The sequence below is a fragment of the Cavia porcellus genome, unplaced genomic scaffold, assembly GCF_034190915.1.
Source record: "Cavia porcellus strain 051 isolate PalLab524CR breed Dunkin Hartley unplaced genomic scaffold, mCavPor4.1 scaffold_1, whole genome shotgun sequence".
Classification (NCBI taxonomy): Eukaryota; Metazoa; Chordata; class Mammalia; order Rodentia; family Caviidae; genus Cavia; species Cavia porcellus.
The window spans coordinates 23,328,906-23,342,981 of record NW_026947484.1 but is presented as its reverse complement, the minus strand read 5'-3'; positions in this window follow the sequence as shown (position 1 = coordinate 23,342,981).

Below are 14,076 nucleotides of genomic sequence, written 5' to 3'. Positions count from 1 at the left end.
ACACCTCATTCTAGATCCAAGATCTTTTCTGCAACACTGGGAGCTGTCCTTTCAGCACCACAAAAATTACTACTTGAAGTTGCATTGCAGTTTCTCCCCCCTTTATCACTGGGAGCTTTTCTTTCAGCACCACAACATTGCACCTAGAGTTTTTAAACGGCTGCCTTCCTCTTTGCACTGAAGACCAATTTCGTCTGCATTTCCAGTTATTGCTATTACCTGTAGGATCTTCAATCCTACTTCACCTCACCCAGCCCACTCCTGAAACAGTTAAATGTATCTATTTCTGTGGAAGTCATTATCTCATTGAATGATCAGAAACAAAGATAAATTCTAACCTGTAACGGCTCATTTCGACTCATTGCTTACAATAGATCTAAGCTCTTTTTTCTGCTTATTCGACTCCTTCCAGCTTCCCATCACATCTGTAACAAACGTTTAAAATGATATTGCACACCACCATGCACAAGCCTACCTGCACAGTAGAGATAGATTATTCCATCGCATTCAGATGGTTAACAGAGGTTAGCAAGTCCTGTATTATATATTTATATCGCTTTCTAAGAAAGTGCATATTAATGTTTACTTTAAGAATGTGTAAATGGTGCTATCAAGAATCTGATAAATTTTATCCCAGTTTTTGTGTACCACTTCTAATGTATGAGATTTATTTTTTTATTGGAAAAAATAAACAGTATGAAAGCATTAAATTGGTAGATTTTAGTAATTTAACAATGAATGGAATCCCTATGTTACAGGCCCTATCTTTCCTTGGAAACTTTAATGGTGGTAATAGATTTCAACAAAGGTACTGATAATCACATTCCTTTTAATCCTTTCTTATATTGCATTCTTGATTCATATGCTGATTTCTCACTGAGTCCTTAAATAAATTTTATTTACTGTAAGTCTTCTCCAAGAAGGGAATTCTTGCTTTCCAAGGCAGCAACTTAGGGGAGATGAAAATATAATTTAATACTCTTTACATCACAGACACAATATGAGACCAGTTACTCTGTTAGTGGGAGAAATTCATCACATTAAATACAGGGCAAGCATGGCTATACATAATAATTTTAAGTGCAATGCAATTTTATAAATTTAATGTACACACTTTATTTAAATGATGCAAACAGCCATATGAAATTGCATATGATTAGAAAACAGAATGAACTCATTTTGCCTCCTGCTTGGTTTCTCATAAACATGAATACATAATATTGTTATGCACTGTTGTTCATAGATGTCTTTTAACATAAATGGTAAGTATCATATTCTTTAACAGATTATTTTTGGAATTCTGCATGTTATTTTTGTTTCATCAGATATGTGCCCCAGTTAAATAATATTTTTCAAAAAATGAAAGTATCACAAAACTTGTCATGTTAATTTTGAAAAAAAGTTGAAGTGTAGTACATATTATTAGACAGGATGTCATTCCACTGGTCTATATAAAAAAGCAACTGTTCTTGAAAATTGAAGCATTACCTTGTATAATTAATAAAGTACATCAATTCAGATTTGTAAATAAAATATTGTTTAAATCTAAAGTATTCAATATTTTGATTAGATTATTTTTTTAAGGAAAAATATTTAACGTGTATGTGCCGAATTTTTTTTTAAATAGTTTTTTATAATTGCAATGGAAGGGCAATTGTCTCATTACAAGTGGTACAGAAGCCAATACTTGGGTTACCGTAGATAAATAAACAAGTGAATACTGTGGAACAAGTTTTAAGATCATTTTGGAAAAAAAAAACAGTTCTGTAGAAATGCATATTTGTATTTGTTTCTCTAATAAATCTGCAAATAGCTTTAAACACAAATTAGTTTTAATTATTTAAATTATGAGTTCTGTTAAGTACATAACACCTGTTTTGCCTTCTATTTTGTGAAAACATTGTCTCGTGAAAATGAATAGAGCCTTATTCTGGAAATCAAGGTAGGTCTGCATTTATTTGAAAAGGTCAGGTGTTTAGCATTCAAGTATGTTCACTTCTTTCAAGTGATTGACATTTTTGCATAAGGATAATTACACTTTGACCCCCTCGACCTCCCCAAAAGAAAATCTCTACCAGTTTAGCCAATACTCCTATCAATAAAGGACCAGTTTGTATGTGTTTTAACTCAGTCAAGTAAAAGAGCAGCACATGTTGATAATCAAAAGATCATTTGATAATAATCAGCTTCTTTTACAAACAGGAATGAAGGAATAAAGATTCTTCTGAACTATAGTGACATTCTTTACTGTGATTTACACATTGTGATTAAAATTGTTAAGCCAAAACACACTGATTTCCCTTAAATTATAACTTTATAATACTGAATGTTGAAAATGTCTTAATATAACATATAATCATCTATTCCTGTTAATATAGTCTCCATTTTATGTAAAATGCTATGAAGAGGATAGATATCCATGAAAAAATGCTAGTATGTGTTTTTTCCTCTCTCTCTCCTTTTTTTTTTTTTTTTTTTTTTTTGCCTGAGCAGAGATGCTTACCTTTTGATGAAAGATTCAATTGTGTATTCCAGTCCTATGGAACTATGATGAACATTAAGATTGTAATGTTGTATTCGGATTTCATAATTGATTTTTAATTAACAAAATAGTTGGGGACATCTGGCATATGAAAACTTTAAACATTTTCATTGGGTTATCCAAATTTATAGTGTCTGCTCAATAGAAAATACTGTCAAGTGTTTCTCAGTATTTTAGGTGGGGGATAGTTAAAATGTTTTTCTTTAAAGGAATTATTGTAACAACTTTTAAAATAAGGACTTCTACAAATTTCAACATATTTGATATTATTTCCGTAAGTATTAAAGTATTATCAGGCCCTTGGTAGATAAAGTAGTATTTTAAAATATTTCAATATATTTAAACATCTAAGATATTTTCATATTTTGTTATCTCTAAAAAAGATACTTTACAAAATGACTGTAAATCTGTAGTGAGATCAATCCATGCTGAAATTATATTGGAACTTAAACAATAACTTAAAGAGTTCAAACTACAGCTTACGATTGAGTTGAAACTTTTTTTAAAAATTGGCATAACACAAACTGGCATATATCACACTTTGAGAAATAAAAGAGAAATTGGAAAAATAAAATTTGAATTTGAATTATTTTAAGCTTTTGCATTCAGATCAAAGCCTAACTATACTATTTTGCAAATAACTTAGGAAAAACATCTCCAGTCAGTTCTGTACAGAATATATTTTGTGGGTTTTGACTGCCTGTTAGAAATCATTTACTAATTTACCACCCAGGGACACAACTCAAACATCTTTAATAATTCAATCTCCCATAAAGATTATATATAATTGGTTTTATTTTTTTAAGAAAGGGAACTGTTCACACAAAGAATAGAGAATAGAAAGAAAGATAATTATCAGGACAATTTTATCTAGACAACAATGGATGTATATAAAGTGATATCAAAGGCCAAATACTTATTATAGTTCTCATCAATTCACCAGCAAAGGAAAAAAAAAAAAAACCTGAAGGTGAGTGTCCTATGAAGTTTGGCTTTATGACATTCATGAAATGTGACTTTTTTATGTACTACAAGGCTTAATCTAAGTTAGAGACCTTCTAAGATTCACTTTTTTTATCTTCAAACTCAAAACTTGTTTTCATCCATCATACAGATAGCTAGAGGAAAGCATTTTCCATCATTATAGAAGCATACTTCTCATTCAATATTTTAATAATTGTGTATGCAGCTATTTTTAGAATAAAAATGCTCACATTCCGCAAACTTTCAAGCCATTTTCATTAGATTTTTATGGGGGTTAAATTCGGGGCATGTACACTTGAGTTGCACCCTCAGCTCTTTTTTAAATTTCTTATTTTCAGACATAGTCTTGCTAAAACGATAAGTTGTCTAGGCTGCTCTGGACTTTGACATCCTCCTGTCTTACCCTTTCAGAATGCTGGAGTTATAGGCAAGTACCACAACCTGAGTCATTTGATTTGTGGAAAAATTCCTAAGGCCATGCAATTTGGCACATACCTGTGATGCTAGCACTCACAGCCTGAGGCAGGTGGATCACCAGTAGCTGTAGGCTAGTTTAGGCTACGTAGTGTGTAGAAGACTCACTGAACTACAAAACAAATAAGTAAAGTTCCTTGTAAGTTATCTCATTTGAGACATAGAATCATTTAATAGCTTTATAATTGCACATTATTTCTTTAGTTGGCATTTATTTTTATGCACCAGCTTTTATTTGTAAATGATTTTTCTATACACTAAAATATTTGAAAGTTTTATAGATTGATAAGCATGATGGGTTTTTATCTTTAAATTTCTGGATTAAATTCTATGTCTTGATAGATGCAATCACCATTACTATGCTAAAGGTAAAACTTCTCATGTACAGACTTTGAAACTATTTAGCATACTCTGTGTATTTATCTTGAACACAAAAGGAAAAACAATACTAAAAGAATGAAAAGCACTAGAGAATCAGTCTTTGAGACAGTAACAGAATAGCCTAGCCAAGAGACCTAAGCCAGCCTGTGTACCTCAGATGAGTGCTTGACATTACAAAAGCATGCAGAAGTTGAACCAGTATAATATCTCTGTTGTGCATTTTCATTCCTTGTGATTTTGTTCTGTCAGCATTACTTTTAAGTCAGTCATTAGTGGCTCTTCTATACACCAAGGGTGTACATGAAGTGACATATCAAGGAAGTGATGCGTAGAAGCTGGTAATGGCACAACAACACTTTATGTCACTGATTCTGCCTGGTGTCATTACACCAAAGGCGGGCTGAAACACACTTTTTGGTTATTTTCCTTACTTTTCATTCATAATTCTTGTTTTCCAGGCATTCGCTTTTTTTCCCCCTGAAATGAAATCAGTGAGGAACTTTTGCCACTTTTTAATTTTTAAGCACATTGTACCCAAGGAACCAAAATTGAAATTAAAAGTGCAGATAACAAAACCTCTATTTCTCTAAATAGATATTAACACTGAACTGAGATTAAGTCTTTCATATATATACTGCTTCCAATTTAGAACTGAGAATAATTTTTTCACCAGCAATAAGAATGTCATCACTTGTCGATGGTGAAACAGTTAAGGCTGGTATAATTAAGCTTATCGCACCACTTATCATTTCAACTGTTTCAGAAAATCAAAGTTTTAATCCTTATAATATTTTCCTACCATGAGCATAAGACTTATTGCCATTAACCTTAGTATCTTTAAAAAATTGAACTTCTAAAATTAAATTTTTGCAAGAATATTTCTTCATACAAAACTGGATAAGAATTTTTCTCAAGTATTATTAGGAAAGTATTTTCATAAAAGATCTCTGAACATGTGATGAGATTATTCTGTATCTTATGATGTATAGAATGCATTTTCATTTAATTCTCACAATATTATACAATGCAGGCATTAATTTTACCACTATTTTACAGAAAATGAAATAGCATGCAGCTGCTGAATCTGAATCTACTAAGATAAAGTTAATAAATTGAAGATTTATTCCACTTAACAAAGTATCGGTATAAATATTAAGCAACTCTAATGCAAGTCAAGTAATTTGTTTCCAAAAAGTTAAAATAACTTGAAGTTTCTGGGACCACATCTATGTTATAAAACATATAAAACATATCTATGTTATAAAACAAAGCAAAGTATACTACTAACCCATTTAAATTATAATTTTAGACCTGTTATAGTAAATGTTGCTTCTATAAAGATAACTTGAAAAATGAAGAAAGAATATTTGTGAGAACCAAAGCATTTTATGGTGTTCAGGCAAGTGGAACAGTAGTAAGGCTGTATAGAATTACTTGAAATAAATGTCTATCTTCTGAACGTGTCCAGTGCATTTGTGTGCCCCTAGAAAAAAATTTATTAATTTTTTACATGCTCACAAAATACAGTATGTGACTTCAAAGCAATTTCTAAGTATTATTTGTTCTTGAAAATCAAAAAGGAAAGTTTTGCCATTTGATAAATCTTTTTTAATTTTAAAAATATGCATCTACTCAATCAAATAATGTACATGATATAGAAGAATTAGATGGTTGAAAGTTTCATATTTATCTTCCAAATCTAAGGAAAATAAAAGTGAATTAAGGATACATGTTTAAAATGTATTGAAGGATATATTTTGAAACCAAAACAAAATTAAACAATCCACATCAATTTTAAATTGAATGAATAGATTTAGAAAAATTAATACTATCTTTTAGCAATTATGTGACCTAGGACACTAATAAATACATTGTTTCTTAACCATTCTATTGGAGTTTTAAATTTTCAAGCGTTTATAAAAGACATTTGTTCATCCTTTTTACTTTTTTAAATCCTTAAGTTAGATTAAAAATATTAAAAACATTGTATAAAAATATTAGATTAAAAATATTGTATAAAATAATGTATTAATTACAAAATCTAATATATTATAAATTTTATAAAAGCATAAAAAGCTTGACAGTTTCTGAAAGATCAATTTTAAAATGTATTCTAAAGGAACTTTTTGAAAAATCTGCAAGAATTTTATTTTCTTTCATGTTGTCTTTGTTCTGAAAGATAGGAAAAAATGTATGAAAGTGGTCTACAGTACCTACATTAGCAATCATGAGATAAAAGAGAGGTTGTATCTTTTTTCTAGGCTCTTGTGATTGAATACACTCATTATATACTGCACTACACTTCATTCTCCTAGTAGTTTTATCAGATTAACTCTACCTTTTCCAGTTTTGATCATCAAATTTAATATATTCAGAAATTTCTTTCTCTATAAAATAATTTTAAAAATTAAATCATACAGAGATTATTTTGGTAAATGCTTTCTAAAATGGTTTAATGATCAATAATATTTTAAGGGAAAGAATATTCCCTAATGTTTTCATCAAAGTATGCTATTTGGTAATTGGGATATAGCATTAACATTCTCACTGTTTTTAAATTACTTCAAGAAAACCAAAATTATGTAACGACTTCAAATAGTGTTTGAAAAATATTTGATTTGCTTTAGACTTTTGGGTTATACTAAAAACAATTATTTATGTGGTCATTTCATAATATTTTTCATATATTTTTCTCTAATATTCAGTAAAACAGTTTAGCAGAAAATATTTTAATTTCAAATGTTTTCAAACAATTGCCTTATTCTCCAAGTAAAGAGATAAATAAGGCATTTTTTATTTCTAGATTTTCTGATTTTGATTCCACTGTAAGGTAGCATCTAGGCTATCCTAAACAATACACTGTGGCTAGCCTAAAATAGATTGAAATTAATTGAAGAAAAATTTAAAACAACACACAATAAGAAGTTTAGACTTAGGATTTGTACAATGTCATCATACAATGAGAGGATGCTGCTTTTGATAAATAGGTAAAGAAAATTGTCACTCTTCTTAAGTAATGCTTATTATTAGATGTACCTCAATGTAGAAGAAAAGTGGACCCTGACATCACCTAGTAAACTTTTGAATCTCAATTTCACTCATATTCTAGTCATTTTTTTACTACAACATGTTTGCAGTGTGATGACCACATTCCTTTTGGGGATTGGTTCATGGACATAGTACACACAGATTCTTTTTCTATTCCCTTCTCCTACTCCCTCCTTGGTCCCCTTGCTTTTTTGCAAAAGATCTATCTTCCTATTTCTGGTTGTCTATCTTTATTTTGCTTTTTATTTACCATTTTTAAACTCAGATAACTTTTATAAACGATGAAGATTGTGAAAAGTTCAACATACAAAAATTCACTGACCATTTGTTTAAATATAACTAAATTTCAGTACCAAAATTCAACCTCAAGAATTTTTTGATAACTGTAAATTGTTCTTTAAAACAGTTCTTTAAAACCTATATAAACTATATTGAACAAGAGCGGTTTACCAAACTTTATGAGTAGGATAAAACCTAGAATAAAACTTTTAAGTTTGGAAAACAATAGGTCATGTAAAAAAAAAAAACCTAAATATAATATAAGCACAAAATAGGCAGTAGGTAAATATTTTGTCATATTCATGTATTCGCTACAGTTCTGTATGAATGACCCCATAAAGTTAGTATAACTTTTCACTAAACTAATCAAGTAGTTAAAAAATGATTATATAAAGATGTGATTACTTTAATCAAGGTTTACTAATCCATGAAGTAAAATTTTACAGTTTCAAGAGACTTTTTATGAACTCTCAAAGAAAATACATTAAAATATATTTCTTGTTTCTGTAAACTTTAGTGAATAAATGAGCAAAAGCTTACAATGTTCTGAAAATTAATAAAAATGTGCAATTAAAGACGTTGAAATTATGTGAAAATTAGCTGTTACTTTCACTTGAAAAAATAAATTTTGTCAATGAAGTTTATCAGATTGCCCAATAGCTAGTCATCTTTTAATTTGTCTTTGATAAGCCCATCAAAGAAAATAAATCTTTGCACATCAATAAAAATAAATAATAAATTGCTAGAAATTCTTTTAATAGGAATCCTATATTGAATATTAGTAAGATTGTATCTCAGATTTTTATTGTTTTTAACGACTTAATACTTTTTATGTCAAATGACTTCCCTGCAAACTCATTGCTAGTAAAGTTAGATATGTAATAAAGTAGAAAACATCTCAAAAGTTTATACATAAAATTCTATGTATGTGTTTTTTTAAAAGTAAAATATTGATTCAAAATTTTAAAGATAAAAATGTCTGTTTTGAAAAATGTCTCTTGAAAGTGCATGAAAAATGTCAGTGTACATCAATATTCCTTAATGGAAGAATTATAGGACAAAAATTAAAATATTCAGGTCATTAACATCATCAAAGAATTGTAAATTCACACAGTATGAATACTCAGGGGAATTGGTTGCAGTCTTTGTGGGCTAAACTTCATGAGTTAATTTTAGCCATACCGCAGACATGGAGTATACTAACTGCTCAGGTAGCTAATTCACCATTTAAAAAACTCAGTAGAGCCAAATGCTTTTATAATGTGTGTATAATTTTACTTTGAATGTTTTTAGAGTCCTCTCCCACAGCATCTCTACACATGCAGACACACACACACACACACACACACACACACACACACACACACAATAACCCCTTGAAAACAGCAAATCCAGTATCAGATGTAATTCTCTTTCTTAAACTATGAGGGTTATTTACATAATTTCAATATCAGGAGAGGAAGAAAGGCAGACATAACTGGGAATTGTGTCATTGATATATTCAGAAGAGGCCTTTGAAATACTGCTGCTTGTTACAATTTTAAAAGTTGAGAGAGGGTCTGTCCACAAGAAGAATAGAAAGTCCCATAGGAAAAAATTAACACTTCAATACATTGTAAGTGGTCACATTCATTCTCAATGTATCTACCAAATTAGTGGTAGATACTGATTATGGGATGTTTAGAATTTTAATCAGAATATATTTTTAAAACCCTTAACTTCACTAGGTTGAAAAATCAGAATCTTTAGTAAAATTGTTTCTCAAGCTTAGTTCTCATATTTGAACAAAAAGTAAACAATATCTTGTGTATATTATTTGCAAAATAAAAAATTAAAATTTGTAAGAACTTTAAGAGCACTTTTTCTGCTAAAATATTTTTATGGGCATATTATGAGTTTCATAGAAATCTGACGGCAAAATCTTACATAGCTTGAAAATTTTGGGGTAGGCATACTAAGTGGGAATTCAATGGCATAGCATTTTTCTTTCTCCCAGCCAACAGTACTTACTTTAAGGATATCTTTAAGCACTAGGCGGAGGTTAAACAAAATGCAATTCAGTATGTACAACAGCATAACTGTCAGAGATCAAATTCTGTTTGCCCTTACCGTGTTTTCCTAATGGAAAAGAAACAAATATTAGAGAGATGAGAAAAAGTACAAGATAAATGACTAAATATAAGCTAAGATTTTATTAATAACTATCAATATTTTAAAAAATGATATTTCAATAACTTTTTGTTATTAAATTAAAATGTTAATGATAATATCTGGAAATTTTGCTTGTTTGAACATTGTGATTAATGTTCAAAATATTATTTCAATTCATAGAAAAAGGCTCTTTGAATAAAAAAAATAAATGGAGATGCCATTAGTAATGAGGAAAAGAACTGAATCATTCTCAAGTTGAGCTACAAAGCCTAATTCATTTGGCTTATTATTTCTGGTGTGTAATAAGCAGTGTTAATCACCTTACTCATCTGTGATAGATGATTGTATTCACTGAGGACGGATAAGAAAATGAATATTTTTCAGCCTTTAGATATTTTAAATCAACACTTAAAAATTTTTCTTACATGAATTTTAATAGTTACCAGCCCTTGTTTACATTACCAACAACTAAAGATTTAAAACATAATGTAGCTTCCAAATGTGTATTATACCACAAAACATGGAAATCTAAATGAGCAGTAAGTCCTGTATGGTATTACAGGTAAGATCCCAAATAGAGGAAGGCTTGCTTTATCAGAGCTGAGTAACACTTTATAGTCTTCACCGAGTGATATAGGATTATCATACCAAATATTTTAAGAGCTAGCCCTGATGATTTACACACAGAGAGAGAGAGAGAGAGAGAGAGAGAGAGAGAAAATTAAAAAGAGGAAGAGGTGATTTTGATGTTTTTGAAGACAGTACTTAGTTGTGTTTCACACTTTTCTATCTCATTTGATGTGTGTTTAAAATGGTAATTCTCAAACACTTTGATTCATCAGGAATGTACTTTTTACATCGAGTGCTTAGGAGATTAATATAATTTCTGAGATCTATATTTCTTGGTCCAATTTAGGAAAACTTTAATTTTTATTTGATGAATATATTAAAATTACATATCACATTTCCCACCATTGCAACATCAACAGCTTTTGTCATTTTTAAGAAGAGAAAAGCCACAACATAATAATGCACATGAAGCGATGAATCAATTTCCTTTTTCTTGCTATTTATTTTTCTTTAACATCTCTCTTTGAAATCATGGTGAACATTCATCATGGAAAATTATATACACATGTAAAACATGAAACACAGGCATGACCTAGTATGAAAAATGGCAGCTTTCCATTGTTCGGGCAGTGAGAAGAAAGACAATCATTCACAAGATGCATAGAACAGAGACAAATATGGATACCTCCTTAAAATATCCAAATGCTCTTCAACAATATGAAATGTTAAATTATATATCATCTTTCATATTTTTGCATTAACAAGAAATACTATATTTTTACAGTCCAGCCCTAAATATAATTCTATAAAGTATTCAAGTCTATTTTAGACAAGCCAGTACAAAAAAAAAATCTTGAATTATATAACTAAAATTTTCTTTTGTTTGATGGTAGGTCTTGACTTGTACTAAGTATAATGTATCAAGAGTAAGAAAACTAACCAAGAAGGCTGTTTGATGTGAGCTGTTTCTTCTCTTAGTACACAGATTAGTTAGTGTCTGTAAGATAAATACACACAATCCCACACATTGCACCCTTTCCCAAACCTGTAAAGCAGAACAGTACTGTGTATTCATGAAATTAGAAGAGTAATACATAACCTCAATTTTGTTTTTATTAAAACATTTAGAACAATGAGTATTTCTCCATATTTGGTTACAAATCTTATTTCTAACTGAACAAATTTATCTCAGGTTCTAAATTTTTGTCACTACTGCTTCGCAGCTTTCAGCATAACCAAGAAAGATGACACTAAAAACTAAAGAAATACTGCTTTTTGCCACTTTTATTTTCTATAACAAAATCATTGATCTTAAAATGAAAAGTATAAGCAAATTTAAATTATGCATATTTACAATGTGAATATCAATTGATTTAAAATATACCTATCCCTATATATATTCTGTACTATAGTATATTTTTAGAAAGCAAAACCTCAATAATTTTAAATATGTACATTTATATTTTACTTAAAATTCTTTTGACATATATGCTGAATACCCAACAATGCCTAATCTATGAGAATCACTTAATGTGCATGAAAAATATGCCACACAACTTATTGATTATGCTAATGATACTTAAATATGTGATGTGTTAAATTTTTAACCTGTCCTATGCTTACCAAGATCAACATCACCCAGAAATAAATCAGAATCTGGGAAGGTAAGTTTAAATGTGCGTGGATTAGATTCTTTATGTTATAAAATATTTATCATTCTATAGACCTTACTTTCAAGCAGTGAATAGATATCCACCAGTGGCTTAATAACATTTTAACTGGCTATTGGATGTTGTATATTTCACATGGCTTAAAGAAGTAAATTAAGGCATAGAAGATGGGGAATTCACACTATGTAGCATACTTCGTGATATATTAACTAAGACTTGCTTTTTCATCGAATGATCCCTGATTTGAGGTCATTTCAATTGATTTCAAGAAGCATGACTGGTTGTGACCTGACTCCATGCCTTTTCCCACAATTTTTTCTTAGAATTACTCTTTCCACTGAATGAGTTGGTGAAGCATACAGTTCTAAATAAAATTTCCTGGTTGATCTTAAACAAATGTGTCTTGATTAAATTCATAAATTATTCTAACATTTTAGTGGGAGTGGCGACATCAGGGGTTGTTCCTAGCCTATAAAGTGATCATAACAAAATTTAGTCATTCCACAAAATGTCTCCTTCCTATATAAGATGTGTTTGAAAAACATGGTTAGTGTTTAAATTTTTTTAAAATTTATTACAGTGAAAGACACATTGTCATTAATTACCCTTAAAATACTTGTCATTTCAAGCATGCCTATCCTATTATTCTTGCTACTTTCTAAAGCAGTCCTAGAAGTCCTTTTTCATGAGTCCTTAAGTAGTGTGATCAGAAATACAGTGAACAATGCTGCTAAAAACCATCCAACAGAAAGACAGATTTACAAAACCATCTTGGTGTGTTTCTAGTCACCTTATTCACTATGAGACTTCTGATTCTTCCTCAAAGTCAAAATGATCATGGAAGGTAAATGCTTCAAGAATATTCAGGACATCAAGGGAGACACAACAGTGTGACTGAAGACATCTTAGATGTTACTGGTAGTCTTCATTATGCAGAGGCAGATTCCTAAGTATGAATATATTTGAATGTACTATGGTACTATGCATATGCAATTGTGGTGTTCAGGATCACTTATTTCCCACTATCCTCATTGGTCAGGAGTGAAAATAAACTTGAGAGGTGACTGGGTCAAATGCTGTTTTATTGATGGCAGTTACAAGTTAGTGCCCACCTATGATGGTAAGTTTTAATGTCTTAAAGCATGAAAGGCATAAAAAGCTTAATATTGAAAAGCTGCTTTCAGAACTATGCAGACTATGAAATTTGGTTTGAAACATGGACATTCGCAGATGTTTCACAAATCATCAGTATTTGCAAATATGAAATTATACCAGCATGTCAGTCCAAAATGAACTTCAAGCCACAATCCTGTTACAATTAAGTATAAAGTGAACATATTCAGTCCTGAAACACACCTTGTATTATTCTAACAATAAGTATTATCTTTCAACTTTGAAGAGAAACTTAGTTCAAGAAATACTGCTTACTCCCTTGAGAAAGAAATTGAGAGATTTCAAAATAAATTACATCTGAAAAGGCTTGCTTATTTGTAATCCTTCTAAAGAAAGAATGGTTACAAAAGTAAATAAAAAGTTATCAACAAATAAGACCCCTTTTTCCATTTAGCATATTTTGTTTTTCTTAAATAAAGGGGACATGAGGATAGTATATTACATTTTCATGCTATTTTGTTACATAAAAAGTTACTGTTATTAAGACAAGTTCTCCAGTGTCATACATGGAATTCCACTATTCCCTCAACTGTTCATGGGTCCATTGCAATATATATGGATGGCTTTCCCTACGTGGCACAATAGAGTTTTAGTAGAATGAAATGGAGTACCGGCCAGACAGAGTTAGCATTCTATTTGAAAAGCTAGCAACTCTACATGAAAAAAATAAAACAGCAAGGCATAGAAATTGACGTGGAGCTGAGATGCGAAGAATGACTTCCAACAGAGCACTTAGCAAACACTACTGGCAGGCAAGACTCCATTACGAAAGCATTTGCTTTGCTGAGTGACTTAGAAAGGGCC